Below are 17,531 nucleotides of genomic sequence, written 5' to 3'. Positions count from 1 at the left end.
TCTCTCTCACTGAATGGTTACTCTCACGTCATTGTGGCGATTTTCGATTTTATATATAGTAAGATTTTATAGTAATTGAGACATACATAAAATATGCAAAATCATAGAGGGTGATAGCTTTACCATCTGCCCCAGGCTTGTTTAGCTAACATCAGACGAAAGCAACGGAACTTTATGAACAAAAGTACGTGTTTCGTAATTATGTACTACTCCACCACTACAACAACAGGATGAGCATGTGTATAGCAATAGAACTATGAACTACTTTCAATCATTCATCTCATCGTGAGTCGTCCTATCAAGTTAGGAGTTATTCAAGGAACCTACGGGGCTTGAACCCATGGCGGGTACGGTATTAAGTTCTACGAGTAGACGATTGTGCGACGGGATTAATTAATGTATTATTCATGATAATAATTAGTATCTCAATTATAATCATAGCTTTTATAGGTTTAGGATTATCTTTCAACCCGAAGTGTGTTTGAATGTTAATTAAGTGAAAAACGTTTTTCACATAACTTATCATATTTTATTTTATCAAATATCGTAGGATACAGTACAAAACGATCCAATGGAAACATGAGTCAGCTTTCATCACGTTTTTTGAGGACCAAGTTCTTGCGGAAATCTTACCGAGTCTAACATCTTGATTGTTTTAGGAAGCTACTCATCTTTATCAAAGGTAAAAATACGTTTCCATATAAAACGAAATTAACAGATCTTTTATCATTCAACCTTAAGCTGCAGCCGTAATATGTTTATTTTACATTGCTTTCAGCAACGAAATATGGCCCCTACCAATAACAAAAGATCCCCCTTACAAGGCGCCGTTTACCACATTCGATTGACGATGATCATTCTTTTCCGGGCATTCGCATTGCACCGCCAAGGAAAGTTGCCCCAATTTGAGTTGAAGATGGAGGTTCCAGATGCAGGAAAGTTCGACGACCTGGTGTTTCGCTACACATCGCCAACGATACCGGAAGGTACTGTCTACATACAAGCTAAACATAAATATCCATCCGAAAAGCCAACGAAATCGAAAAAAATACATCCAAACCATCCGTACACACCAACGCGAAAAGAGCGACCAGCCATTACGGAAGGAACGCTGCTCACGAAATGGAACTCCAATGGGCCATTTTCAATTTCAAAGTACTTCATTTCGTACCTGGAAGGATATGAAAGATCGACCACAGGTTCGCATACATACTTGCTGTGCACTAATGCAACGATTGACAACAAATTGAAACCAAAATTAACATTACGGCCACAGGACAGCAGCGAGATACTTTCCTTTTGCGACGCCATAGGAGCAACGTGTTACAGCTTCAGCCCTGAGGAACAATTTCATGCTCTGAGTGATGCATTACGGCAAGCAAGTCTAGAAAAGCTAGGACAGATGCTCGTACTACATGTTCGTTACGACAAAGAAATCAAATCGAATTATTCTTCGTTAAACGTATTCGTCGATCTGATTTCTGTGTGTGTCGAGGAACTAGAAGGAGGCACAGGGAAGTTTAAACTAAGCCAACGATTACTAACTGCATGTGAATCATCAATCTTGGGGAAGTTGCGAGCTGTTCTTAAGAGTGAATATGATAGGCTTATAAGAGCGAAGCAGTGTGACAATAGTTGTGTTAGCTGGGAAGAGATGCAATTCATGATCGATAAGTCCTTCTTTCAAACCAAGGGTCCACCGACTTCAACACACGACGAATCATTTTTCTACGATCAGGTGAATCGGGTTATACAGAAATTTTACAAAGAGTTTATGCTTGTTTGTAGATCCTTGAACGGGGACCAGCTACACAACAGTGTTCTAGAAATAATGCCACACTGGGTCGACGATAGAAAGACAGCGCATAACATTATGTTCATGCGACTGTTTGATTCGATGAGCTTGTCCCAGCCTATTTCTATGGATTTGAACTATTTGAAACAACAGTTTATCAGTATGAAAGTGAATTATAACTTTTCTAGATTCCAAATTGAATCACAGTGTGACCTTAGTCGATGGCAATATATGTATCGATACATTGTGGTTCGATCAGATCGACTTCAACACACTGAACTGTACGAGTTTCTCAGCGATGAGTCCGCTTATGAACGTTACCAATATTATACCACATTGGATATCGTAGTGTATTCCCTTGTTGCATCCCAGACCGTTGCATTGCTTCAATGCAATGCATTATTCATACACTATGCAGCGAGTGATTTTGAGGAAGATATACGTGATGTACTCCGTGGTTTATTTGAGTTTATTGCAGAAGTCCATCCCATCTCTTACACCATTATAATGACCATTGATCGGTCGAAGAAATCGATATTGCCAGAAATTCAAAGATATGCCAAAGAATATAAGATAAAGTTTATAGTAATCGAAGAAGTACTTAAAGCACGCCCGAATGAAGAATGTTTCTTCGTACGTGATCTAACCGAAAAGGCAAGACAAAAGCTGTACGCAAAATATTGCACAACAACATTAAATCTTTTCGGAACCACGATATCGCTGAGTGGAATTGTAAATGATGATGATGGCTTAAGCTTCGTGTGTAAGTTCTTGTACAATTATTATGAACTAGATCGTATTAAATATATCGAATCGAAGGAACAGAACTTTGAAGCAATCAAGCCAAGGTATATTTCGCGCACCGTTGTTCCATATGGTGGAGAGAATGCAAAAGATTTAGAAGTAGAGGAGAATAACTTAGGTTTAACTGTTTATGTCTCAAATGAAATAATATTCATTGACGATATTCGGTTCAAGAGTGATGAGTTTTCTCAAATGGTCGCATCGGTTTCATCCGCAAATGATGATGTACAATATGCCATTCCTGATGTTTTCAAGCAGCACGATGAAACGAAAGTACATCTTTTACTTGATGAAGCAGGTGCAGGAAAATCAACATATTTCACATGGCTTACATATGCTTTATCGATCGATGATCCTTCACTGTATGTTATTCAAATGAATGCTTCACAGTATTGTACCGATTACAAACGATGGCAAAAATCTGACATTAAGCTGCTTGATGATATCGCCATCGTTCGATTTATTTACCGTTTGATCCATCTTACCCATTTTGTTCCAAACGTTTATAGCTTTTCGATTGAATCAACGGATGTGTTCCGGGACCAAGCTGATCATGCTGCAGAGCTATTGACGTTAGTGAACGGAACACTTTATGTCAACACATGTAAAACAAAAACGTTAGAATTAACATTCGCACAGTTGATCGAGCTGAAGGTTTTCCAGCAGAAGTTCAACCAAAAACAACTGATTATCTTATTCGATGGGCTTGACGAGACTGCTCCTTTCTATAAAGAGTTCGTAGTGCATTTCTTTGGAAGACTTGCTAGTTTGGATGGTATTCGAGCTCTGTTCATCTCAACTAGACCTTACGATTACATGGAACAGCTAAAAAGAACATTTTCTAACTGCAGAATGCATTATCTCAAGCTTTTATCACAGCACGATCAGCTGCAATTTGTTCACAATTATTTGATGCACGAACTAGAAGGTTATAAACAATGCGACGCGAGTAAGCGGGATAAGGTTTTAGGTTACCTTTATCGCCAGATAGTACAATATTTAGGAAAATTAAAGCGTGTACCTTTATTTCTGAACATGGCATGCATTATCAATCTACCAATAGCACAAAAACATGAACTTAAGGCGCCGTACTTTTCCAAAAGCGTTATTATATACCGCGAATGTAGATCTTTTATCACTTATCGGAATTTTCATCAATCAAAAACTAAAAATTTTATGCAGTCACAAAAATGGACTACCAGAATACATCTTAGACTACCCTCACCAAAAGGCAATAAACGAAAAGTTTTGGGATAAAATTAAAAAACGACACATTTTATTAGCTATGGTGGTAATGTTTGACCAAAAGCAAAGAGAGGTACTTTTGACATCAAATGAAACAATCCAAATAAATAACTTCATAAAAGAAGTACGTGAGGGCATTGAAAAAACAGGAATCATTACACAAATCCATGATGAAATTCCTCAGTTTACTCATCGAATATTTGCTGAATACTTTGCAGCTTGTTGGATGAACGATAACAAGAACCGCGTGAGAAACGAGAGTTTCTTCCATTCGTGGGAATATTGGAAAGGTGAATTGTATCCAATGCGTGACTTGTTCAATCGAATCATTCTAAGAGAAAGCAAAGAACATGATCTTCACATGGCTGTTGTTAATCAATCATATGATCTAGTTGACGAGATACTGACAAACAATCTATCAGCTGCATTGGTGAAAGATGCTGTTGGCCGATTGCCTCTTCACCTGGCAGTTACGTACCCATCATTGAGAATAGTAAACTTGTTGCTCGATAAGATGTCCGTTCAGTCCATTAACACAACAGACCATCTGTATGGATGGAGTGCCTTGCATTACGCATTCGCCGAACGATACGAAATTAGAGTCCCAAGAGTATTATCAGCTGGAGCGACAGTCAACGAACAGATACTTCTTCAACAGATTCTTTCTAACAACTTATATCAATTGTTGTATGGGCTACATTTTTATGGAGAATGGCTTCAGTCAAACGAAATCTCCAAACCAATTGCAAATCGTCTTTACATTCGTGTTGTCGATTATTTACTCAACGAACAGCACATTGACATCTTTTCTCGTCACGAAGAATTAGATTCTAAAACAGTGCTTGAGTTTTGCATCGCCAAAGATTTACTGGAAGTATTCAAACAATTTGTATTGCAAATCAACGATCCTTCTAGGATTTCTGAGCAAGAGTTTACTCGCTTCTTTGAGCTAGCATTCGAAAACAATGCTCACAAAATAATAGTTCATTTTATCGAAGATCGTGACATTCCTCTACCTCAAATGAACAACATCGCTGGGCTTATTTCTGCTCTCAAATACACCATACAAAACAACAAGCTTACCACATTCAAAGCTATCTTTCAACAACTCTGTATCCAACAAAACATTCCTTTGAACGAGGAAACTTATATTCCCGAGGACTATTGTGTTCCAAGCATACCACCACTGGACGAGGATCTTTCTCCCGAGGTATGTTGTGTACTGTTCTCTAGAAACGTTCGATTACCGTTGCCTGAATATGATGCAAAAGATATCCTGCATGATGGATACGTTCTCGAATCTCTTCTGGCTTATTCAGTTCATGAAGGAAACGTCTCTATGCTCAGATACATTCATCTCAAGACCAATATGACCATCACCAACAGACTCATCGCAATGATCATGAGATTACTTCCGAAAGGTAAAAACGTTTGCCACAAGAAATCGATGCCTGCATTCATGTATCTTCTCGACCATACAATAGATCTGGACAGTGTAGATGATGAGGGTCGAAATCTGCTCCACATGACTGCTCAAAATGGATGTTTCTTCATGATGCATTGTTTGATTTCTAAGGGATTTGACCCGGCTACAGTAAACGCATCAAATGGCTGGAATGTGTTTCATTACATTGTTTTGAATGAGGAAGAGAATCGTTCGAGTAAAATCTTGGAGTATTTGTTGAAACATTGCAACATGGTTTGGTTTGATTTGTTGGATAACATGCTACACAGGAACGACCGTGAGATGACTGAGAACTACTCCATCCAAATTGATGGAGCTCAAGACACAACAAATACGATCCGGTTAACCAAAAACCAATACGGCTTGCTGGCATGGATGTTTTTGCTTAACAAACAGAATGCAGCCAAGGTGTTGAATGGCCTGGAACAACAGGAAGCTTTTGAATGTATGGAACTCACAGTTGAGGGCAATGAAAAGACTTTGTTCATCAAAGAAATTCGAAATAATATTCCTCAGTTTACTCATCAAATACTTGCTGAGTACTTCGCGGCTTGCTGGATGAACGATAACAAGAACCGCATGAGAAACGAGAGTTTCTTCCATTCGTGGTCATATTGGAATCCTCAACTGCATAAAATGCGTGACTTGTTCAACCGTATAATTCTAATGGAAAGCAAAGTAAATGATCTTCACATGGCTGTTGTAAATCAATCCCTTGGTCTAGTTGACGAGATACTGACAAATAATCCATCAGCTGCATTGGTGAAAGATGCTGTTTGCCGATTGCCTCTTCACCTGTCAGTTACGTACCCATCTTTGGAAATAGTAAACTTGTTGCTCGATAAGATGTCTATTCAGTCCATTAACACAACAGACCATCTGTTTGAATGGAGTGCCTTGGATTACGCATTCGCCATTCGATACAGAAGTAGAGTCCCAATAGTATTATCAGCTGGAGCGACAGTCAACGAACAGATACTTCTTCAACAGATTCTTTCTAACAACTTATATCAATTGTTGTATGGGCTACATTTTTATGGAGAATGGCTTCAGTCAAACGAAATCTCCAAACCAATTGCAAATCGTCTTTACATTCGTGTTGTCGATTATTTACTCAACGAACAGCACATTGACATCTTTTCTCGTCACGAAGAATTAGATTCTAAAACAGTGCTTGAGTTTTGCATCGCCAAAGATTTACTGGAAGTATTCAAACAATTTGTATTGCAAATCAACGATCCTTCTAGGATTTCTGAGCAAGAGTTTACTCGCTTCTTTGAGCTAGCATTCGAAAACAATGCTCACAAAATAATAGTTCATTTTATCGAAGATCGTGACATTCCTCTACCTCAAATGAACAACATCGCTGGGCTTATTTCTGCTCTCAAATACACCATACAAAACAACAAGCTTACCACATTCAAAGCTATCTTTCAACAACTCTGTATCCAACAAAACATTCCTTTGAACGAGGAAACTTATATTCCCGAGGACTATTGTGTTCCAAGCATACCACCACTGGACGAGGATCTTTCTCCCGAGGTATGTTGTGTACTCTCATCTAGCAACGTTCGATTACCGTTGCCTGAATATGATGCAAAAGATATCCTGCATGATGGATACGTTCTCGAAGCTCTTCTGGCTTATTCAGTTCATGAAGGAAACGTCTCCATGCTCAGATACATTCATCTCAAGACAAATATGACCATCACCAACAGACTCATCGCAATGATCATGAGATTACTTCCAAAAGATGAAGATGTTCGTCACACGAAATCATTACCTGCATTTATGTATATTCTCGATCATACAATAGATCTGGACGGAGTGGATGATGAGGGTCGAAATCTGCTCCACATGGCTGCTCAAAATGGTTGCTTCTTCATGATGCATTGTTTGATTTCTAAGGGATTTGACCCGGCTACAGTAAACGCATCAAATGGCTGGAATGTGTTTCATTACATTGTTTTGAATGAGGAAGAGAATCGTTCGAGTAAAATCTTGGAGTATTTGTTGAAACATTGCAACATGGTTTGGTTTGATTTGTTGGATAACATGCTACACAGGAACGACCGTGAGATGACTGAGAACTACTCCATCCAAATTGATGGAGCTCAAGACACAACAAATACGATCCGGTTAACCAAAAACCAATACGGCTTGCTGGCATGGATGTTTTTGCTTAACAAACAGAATGCAGCCAAGGTGTTGAATGGCCTGGAACAACAGGAAGCTTTTGAATGTATGGAACTCACAGTTGAGGGCAATGAAAAGACTTTGTTCATCAAAGAAATTCGAAATAATATTCCTCAGTTTACTCATCAAATACTTGCTGAGTACTTCGCGGCTTGCTGGATGAACGATAACAAGAACCGCATGAGAAACGAGAGTTTCTTCCATTCGTGGTCATATTGGAATCCTCAACTGCATAAAATGCGTGACTTGTTCAACCGTATAATTCTAATGGAAAGCAAAGTAAATGATCTTCACATGGCTGTTGTAAATCAATCCCTTGGTCTAGTTGACGAGATACTGACAAATAATCCATCAGCTGCATTGGTGAAAGATGCTGTTTGCCGATTCATGAAGGAAACGTCTCCATGCTCAGATACATTCATCTCAAGACAAATATGACCATCACCAACAGACTCATCGCAATGATCATGAGATTACTTCCAAAAGATGAAGATGTTCGTCACACGAAATCATTACCTGCATTTATGTATATTCTCGATCATACAATAGATCTGGACGGAGTGGATGATGAGGGTCGAAATCTGCTCCACATGGCTGCTCAAAATGGTTGCTTCTTCATGATGCATTGTTTGATTTCTAAGGGATTTGACCCGGCTACAGTAAACGCATCAAATGGCTGGAATGTGTTTCATTACATTGTTTTGAATGAGGAAGAGAATCGTTCGAGTAAAATCTTGGAGTATTTGTTGAAACATTGCAACATGGTTTGGTTTGATTTGTTGGATAACATGCTACACAGGAACGACCGTGAGATGACTGAGAACTACTCCATCCAAATTGATGGAGCTCAAGACACAACAAATACGATCCGGTTAACCAAAAACCAATACGGCTTGCTGGCATGGATGTTTTTGCTTAACAAACAGAATGCAGCCAAGGTGTTGAATGGCCTGGAACAACAGGAAGCTTTTGAATGTATGGAACTCACAGTTGAGGGCAATGAAAAGACTTTGTTCATCAAAGAAATTCGAAATAATATTCCTCAGTTTACTCATCAAATACTTGCTGAGTACTTCGCGGCTTGCTGGATGAACGATAACAAGAACCGCATGAGAAACGAGAGTTTCTTCCATTCGTGGTCATATTGGAATCCTCAACTGCATAAAATGCGTGACTTGTTCAACCGTATAATTCTAATGGAAAGCAAAGTAAATGATCTTCACATGGCTGTTGTAAATCAATCCCTTGGTCTAGTTGACGAGATACTGACAAATAATCCATCAGCTGCATTGGTGAAAGATGCTGTTTGCCGATTGCCTCTTCACCTGTCAGTTACGTACCCATCTTTGGAAATAGTAAACTTGTTGCTCGATAAGATGTCTATTCAGTCCATTAACACAACAGACCATCTGTTTGAATGGAGTGCCTTGGATTACGCATTCGCCATTCGATACAGAAGTAGAGTCCCAATAGTATTATCAGCTGGAGCGACAGTCAACGAACAGATACTTCTTCAACAGATACTTTCAAACAACTTGCGTCATATCTTGACTGGCATCGGGCATAATAGAAAATATTTTCAGTCCAACGAAATCTCCAAACCAATTGCAAATCGTCTTTACATTCGTGTTGTCGATTATTTACTCAACGAACAGCACATTGACATCTTTTCTCGTCACGAAGAATTAGATTCTAAAACAGTGCTTGAGTTTTGCATAACTGAAGATTTGCTGGAAGTATTCAAACAATTTGTATTGCAAATCAACGATTCTGCTAGGATTTCTGAGCAAGAGTTTAATCTCTTCTTCAAGCTAGCATTCGAAAACAATGCTCACAAAATAATAGTTCATTTTATCGAACATCTCGACATTCCTCTACCTCAAATGAACAACATCGCTGGGCTTATTTCTGCTCTCAAATACACCATACAAAACAACAAGCTTACCACATTCAAAGCTATCTTTCAACAACTCTGTATCCAACAAAACATTCCTTTGAACGAGGAAACTTATATTCCCGAGGACTATTGTGTTCCAAGCATACCACCACTGGACGAGGATCTTTCTCCCGAGGTATGTTGTGTACTCTCATCTAGCAACGTTCGATTACCGTTGCCTGAATATGATGCAAAAGATATCCTGCATGATGGATACGTTCTCGAATCTCTTCTGGCTTATTCAGTTCATGAAGGAAACGTCTCTATGCTCAGATACATTCATCTCAAGACAAATATGACCATCACCAACAGACTCATCGCAATGATCATGAGATTACTTCCGAAAGGTAAAAACGTTTGCCACAAGAAATCGATGCCTGCATTCATGTATCTTCTCGACCATACAATAGATCTGGACAGTGTAGATGATGAGGGTCGAAATCTGCTCCACATGACTGCTCAAAATGGATGTTTCTTCATGATGCATTGTTTGATTTCTAAGGGATTTGACCCGGCTACAGTAAACGCATCAAATGGCTGGAATGTGTTTCATTACATTGTTTTGAATGAGGAAGAGAATCGTTCGAGTAAAATCTTGGAGTATTTGTTGAAACATTGCAACATGGTTTGGTTTGATTTGTTGGATAACATGCTACACAGGAACGACCGTGAGATGACTGAGAACTACTCCATCCAAATTGATGGAGCTCAAGACACAACAAATACGATCCGGTTAACCAAAAACCAATACGGCTTGCTGGCATGGATGTTTTTGCTTAACAAACAGAATGCAGCCAAGTTGTTCAATGGCCTCGAACAACAGGAAGCTTTTGAATGTATGAAACTCATAGCTGAGGACAATGAAAAGACTTTGTTCATCAAAGAAATTCGAAATAATATTCCTCAGTTTACTCATCAAATACTTGCTGAGTACTTCGCGGCTTGCTGGATGAACGATAACAAGAACCGCATGAGAAACGAGAGTTTTTTCCATTCGTGGTCCTGTTGTAATCCTCAACTGTATCAAATGCGTGACTTGTTCAATCGAATCATTCTAATAGAAAGCAAAGAAAATGATCTTCACATGGCTGTTGTTAATCAATCAGATTATCTAGTAAACGAGATACTGACAAATAATCCATCAGCTGCATTGGTGAAAGATGCTGTTGGCCGATTGCCTCTTCACCTGGCAGTTACGTACCCATTATTGGAAATAGTAAACTTGTTGCTCGATAAGATGTCCATTCAGTCCATTAACACAACAGACCATCTGTTTGGATGGAGTGCCTTGGATTACGCATTCGCCGAACGATACGAAATTAGAGTCCCAAGAGTATTATCAGCTGGAGCGACAGTCAACGAACAGATACTTCTTCAACAGATTCTTTCTAACAACTTATATCAATTGTTGTATGGGCTACATTTTTATGGAGAATGGCTTCAGTCAAACGAAAGCTCCAAACCAATTGCAAATCGTCTTAACATTCGTGTTGTCGATTATTTACTCAACGAACAGCACATAGACATCTTCTCTCGTCACGAAGAATTAGATTCTAAAACAGTGCTTGAGTTTTGCATAACTGAAGATTTGCTGGAAGTATTCAAACAATTTGTATTGCAAATCAACGATCCTTCTAGGATTTCTGAGCAAGAGTTTACTCGCTTCTTCAAGCTAGCAATCGAAAACAATGCTCACAAAATAATAGTTCATTTTATCGAACATCTCGACATTCCTTTACCTCAAATGAACAACATCGCTGGGCTTATTTCTGCTCTCAAATATACCATACAAAACAACAAGCTTACCTCATTCAAAGCCATCTTTCAACAACATTGTATTCAACAAAACATTCCTATGAACGAGGAAACTGATATTCCCGACGACTATTGTGATCCAATCATTTCACCGCTGAACGAGGATCTTTCTCCTGAGGTATGTTGTGTACTCTCATCTAGCAACGTTCGATTACCGTTGCCTGAATATGATGCAAAAGATATCCTGCATGATGGATACGTTCTGGAAGCTCTTCTAGCTTATTCAGTTCACGAAGGAAACATGCCTATGCTCAGATACATTCATCTCAAGACCAATATGACCATCACCAATAGACTCATCGTAATGATCATGAGATTACTTCCGAAAGGTAAAAACGTTTGCCACAAGAAATCGATGCCTGCATTCATGTATCTTCTCGACCATACAACAGATCTGGACAGTGTGGATGATGAGGGTCGAAATCTGCTCCACATGACTGTTCAAAATGGTTGTTTCTTCATGATGCATTGTTTGACTTCTAAGGGATTTTATATTGGGTCTTTGAACATCCGCCATGACCGCCATTAAGGATAGTTTGCCTGAGAATCAATCGGACGAGTAAAGCGATTGCTAATGAGTTTGGCGAATTCTGAAATGGTATCTTGGGTTTTCGAAAACTAGCAAATTTCATTTTATTCATTGATTTCTTTTAACGTTTGGCAGCATAGAGCGGTCTTATAAATTGCTTCTTATTCGTCTTCTTATTGCGTCATAAGAACGTGTCAAGCAGCTTTCAATTCTGTTGGTGTCGTAGTTCTCAATCATCAACTGATGATCTTTATCGACCTTTTTATGTTAGTGGTCCGCTTGTATTTTATCCATTAATTTAAACACGAAACAAATCAGACGTTATCTTACTACACGTATCACCAGACATTGAACCGTTTATATGCAACTTTTTACTTATGGTTTCCTAAGCATGACTATTTGGATTATTTATAGTGCATTACGCTAGCAACATTTTCACCTTAGAACCGAATCGGAACAGGGGAGAGCACAATCTAGAGCATAAGGTGCCTGTTAGGATTCATACAAATGGACGTTTATTGTTACCAAATGTATTTCCGTTCTTAAAGATGACATTTTGCTTACTACCAGCAGTTAATTGGTAATAATTTCTTACACTTGATAGTGAACAAAGACCACGAAAGCCCTTAGCTCAACGAAAATAGCTAAAAAATATTTAAAACAGGTGCCTTACTCATATGAGTACAACTTTTCAAGTACAAGGCAATGCAATTTATGCAGATTGTAATGTTGATGGTCGGTCCCGTGGTACAGTCGTCAATTCGAACGACTCAATAACGTGCCCGTCATAGGTTCAACCATATTATGAAGCGTTTCTCCGCAGCAAGGAGTTACTATCCGGTTAAAATGAGTTATTGATCAAGGAGGTCCGTCCAAATTGTATCTGATGCGATGAAAAGATCGAAAAAGATCAGAATGCATAGTTTAAAGTAGATTTTTAGAAATACCATACCTAACCTGTAGTGCATGGAACAAACAAATAATAATGTTATTCTTCAACAAAGAGAGAAGTGAAACGCAGAGTAAGGGTATCGCAGCAAAGGTTGGAAATACGTTGTTTTGTGCAATAAACACAAAAAGTGTGCCCTAGAAACGTGAGGTTTGTTTCATTGCTCCATTCATTCAAATTTCATTTCGAATGCATCCTGCAAGGCAAAGCATCTTTTGTTTTTCATGCTTTAAAAACGTGTTTTAACACTTTCTTTTATTTTATTTGTTTTTTATTTCTTATCTAATTTCGTTTGATATGTATTTCATTAATCAGACGTTATCTTACTACACGTATCACCAGACATTGAACCGTTTATATGCAACTTTTTACTTATGGTTTCCTAAGCATGACTATTTGGATTATTTATAGTGCATTACGCTAGCAACATTTTCACCTTAGAACCGAATCGGAACAGGGGAGAGCACAATCTAGAGCATAAGGTGCCTGTTAGGATTCATTCATAATTTAAATTAACGGAATGAGGAACTACCGTTGTGCGGGTTTTGTTAGTTGGGAACGGATAGGATTGTGTCCGTCAGGAACGACAGGCTCTAGAGAAAGGTATATAAGAAGTCTGAATTTTGTATCGTTCTCTTTTTGCACTGCAATTTCAATCAATAAAACACAACGTAGAAAAAAGCAGAAAATAGACCCAATCTTTTGGTCCCAACAGTGCCTTTGAGAGACTTGACGAAAATAATGCTCGCAAAATACGACGATGTGACGAGCATTACATTTCCATAGCCAAATGTAAACGATTTAGATAAAAACGTGTAATATCACTAACTAAGAAATAAGAAACAGCTATGAATAGAACTATTACTATGTCAATAAAACATCCCGAAATATATTCCGAAAGTAAAACCTATCTATTAACGTATTGTCCAATCACGTGTTAATAAGGTGTGGATGCTCCCCTTTTCTTGTGTGTCCCGCGCTCTTTCTCTCGTGTTGACAGTGCGACGTTTTCGACATTGCACTATGAGCATTTGACGGCATGAAAAAAAAAATCAGATTACTAAAGTTTAAATTTTAGTGAGAAATCGTTATCGTTATCTGATATAAGTTCGATGGATTTTGGAAGTTTGTACACTTGCTAAACGGGGTTCAAATGGTAACAACGAGAAAAAAGCACCTGTAGGCGTGTTTCTGTGATATAATGGGGGTGGTGTAAAAACAGTAACTCCTTCCGCCAAATGGGTAATTCATCACGCCGACCAAGCTATCCAAACCAGTGCTGAAATATATCACTAACACTATCAACAAAACTCATGACTGAAACAAAATCCATGTCTACGTCGCGTGCTCAACTGTGATGATTGGAGCTGATACTCACACAGCTTGTGTGACCGGATTGGTGACCATTTTTCATCGAGCTTTTGGTAAGTCTCTTTCTCGTGGCATTTTGTCTGGCGGTGAAGATCGCAATGACCATGACATGCTTGCTAGTCGTCCCATGCAACGAAATCAGCATGAGCCTCGGTGTGTCTGCTTTGTTGGGCAAAACGGGAGAGTATGTTTCTGTTATTAGTTGGAATAATCCCAAGCCCTCTGGAGTTGTCGGGACAGTCGGCTGGTAACAAAATTGGTTGGATCCACTAGCATTATGTACGATTTCTCGATCCCGATTCACTTATCAAATTTCATCCCGGTCCAACCATCTGTTATCGAGACATTCAACTCGCAAGTTCCTTAACATTGTCGAAAACTTATCAATTTTTTTGGTAAATTCCTTCATAGTTGAATTACTCAACCATTACCGACCGATTTGAAGTCCGTCCCCTCAAATGAAAGACCATGAGGCCACGGACATTATATTTACTATTTAGATACGTTACTCTCGCTACCGACACTTATCATAATCCTCTCTCACATTCTGGAGGGAGTGCCCCGATACCAACCACTACTACAGATACGCTCGCACAGCCCGTTACGATTTCCTCACCTGCCATGATCACTACAGATATAGCTTTGTTTACAAATGAACCACTTCTTGACCTTAATGAGCGAATGCTTGTTACCACCACACCTACCAGGTCACCTCCCGAATGCTTAGTCGCTCCTAAAAAAAGACCGAAGCGCGGAAACGCTAAACGGACCGATGAATCTGCTGACGCTGGCTCGTCGGACGAATAGCAATCTAGCATTGCATCCGGCGATGCACCTCACTCAGCTCATCCTAGTCTCTCTATCTACTACCAAAATGTACGTGGTCTACGAACGAAAACTACAAATCTTCGCCTGGCGCTATCAGAATCTGAATATGATTTTATCATCCTCACTGAGACTTGGCTTACTCAGTCCATACCTTCTTCGCTCCTCACTGACGATCATTATCATATCTACAGGTGCGATAGGAATCTTTCAAACAGTGCCCTCTCACGCGGTGGGGGTGTTTTAATTGCATGTTCCTCTTCAATACCGACATGTGAAATCGCATCGCCTAATACCATACTGGAACAACTTTGGATCAAAACATTGCTGCCAGGTGTCTCTGTTTACATCGGCGTTGTTTACATTCCGCCTAGTCATGCGAATGACCCCGCAGTGATGAACGCTTTACATGATAGTGTACGTGAAATTTCAAGCCGCATTAAAGAGAGCGATTTATTATACGTCTTCGGAGATTTCAATAAACCTGACATCAGATGGGAGCTGACTAATACATCAGAAGCCACTGATTGCTCTCCATGTTATTCATTATGCACCTTTATGCAATTCCGTGGCTAATACCGATTTCGTTGATGGGTTGCATAGTAGCGGTTTATTTCAGTTGAGTGGTATTGCAAATCAATCTGGGCGTCAATTGGATCTGGTCTTCGCAAACCTAGCCGCTACCAATATTTTGTGCGACTCAATCACACCTCTGTACTCTGTGAATGGTACTTCGGCTCTAGAGAACTCCCTCCCATACGTAACACACTGTAGTATTCCACTTCTCAGTGAGGACTTTCATCATCCTTCATTGGATATGATGATTTACTATCCCGCACAATTATCCCACACCACCAACAGTCACACTCGCAGTACAGTCAATAGAAATTACTTCAAAACGAATGTTGAACGTATGAATTCTCTTATTGTGTCGTTTGACTGCAATTTTGACTGCTCCAACTTTGCCACTATCGACGAAGCCATCGATTTATTTAGCGTTTTTATGCGCTCAGCGATTAACTCCTGCGTTCCTGTTGCTCGACGAAAGTCTGTCCCCGATTGATCTAATGCATCTTTAAGACGGTTGAAAAAAAAAAATCTAAAGCCTACGCGGATTACAGTAGAACGAGATCATCGCTGCATAGGAGAATTTTTTTCGATGCACTGAACAATTATCGTCGACAAAATCGTGTGCTCTACCGCTCCTTCATTCGCCGTACTGAAAGGCAACTGTTTTCTAAGCCGACACGGTTCTGGAGCTTCTGGAACAAACGGCGCAATATAAGTAGTATCCCTCCGTCAATGAGCTACAATGGCGAAACTAGTATCGATACATCCGATATCTACAACACTTTCGCCAATCGTTTTGCTGTCAGTGTATATCATTCAGCAGAGCTCATTACCCTATCTCGTTTACATACACAATGCTCAACACGGCTTTGGTTCGCACGACATGTATCCGTGATCTGTGATGAAATCAGCTACTCGGTCTAATTACGCGGACTTGTAGCGAGTTTACCGATCCCATGTGCGTCAAGTCGATCTTCTGTGCCATCGTAAGGTCGTGCCTGGAGTACTGCTGCCCGATCTGGTGCCCGCTTGGCGTTGGTGACATCAATCGCCTCGAAGCCATTCAACGGAGACTCACCAGGTACGCGGTTCGACTCCTTCCATGGCAATCCCACCACGCTCGGCCCTCCTACCATCAGCGGTGTCTGCTTCTCGGACTTGAACCACTCTGCTCTCGACGTAAAAACGACCAATGCCTTTTCATATTCCGGCTCCTTAACGGAGAGATCGATTCCCCGGCATTACTAGCCAGCATCAATTTGTTCGCTCCCTGTGGGATTCTTAGATCCAATTTCCATCTCCGTGTACCGCGTACCCGTAACAACCATAGCCAGGGACACCCTATTATACGTATGTCCCTCGAGTTCAATGAAGTGTTAGATTTGTTCGATTTTAGTATGTCTACTTCCACGTTCAAGGAGAAATTGCGTCTACGTCACATTTAACGTTTGCTTATAACTAGAGGTTTATTTATATGCTCCTTAATTTAATTATAAGGTTGCCGATTAGACACGATGGTCCGTCGGTTATATATATGAAATAAATAAATAAATAATTGGATAAGAAACTATTTAGATACACATAACTGTACTATTTTTAGTGTTTTACTAGAATAAACGTAATTTTCGTATTTTTCATCGTATTTTACACATTATTGTTGGATTTTGAATAGCTTTAATTTAGACTATTTTTATTCACACATAGAACAAAAGATAAAAAACACTTAAACACATATTATATGGCTGCAATTTCAATCGCCAGACACTATAGTTCTCGTTTGTAAAGGTGCAGTGGTGGATATTCAAAATCGGACACTATTTAAGGAATGTTTACTGTTGATAAGAAAGCTGATAGAAGCGATGTTACAAACTACCGAGAAATCTTCATGCTAAGTGCTTGCAGCAAAATTAGAGAGAAATTAACAATGCTTTAGTTCAATGGTTGTCGAGCTGCCTCATCAACAGAACTATGCAGGTTTAAAATAAACTGCTCGTTTTCGGCGCCTTTCACCAACGCTTTGGAAGTACCACA

Source organism: Anopheles arabiensis, chromosome 3 (genome assembly GCF_016920715.1).
Source record: "Anopheles arabiensis isolate DONGOLA chromosome 3, AaraD3, whole genome shotgun sequence".
Classification (NCBI taxonomy): domain Eukaryota; kingdom Metazoa; phylum Arthropoda; class Insecta; order Diptera; family Culicidae; genus Anopheles; species Anopheles arabiensis.
Note: the sequence above shows the minus strand (reverse complement) of the source record.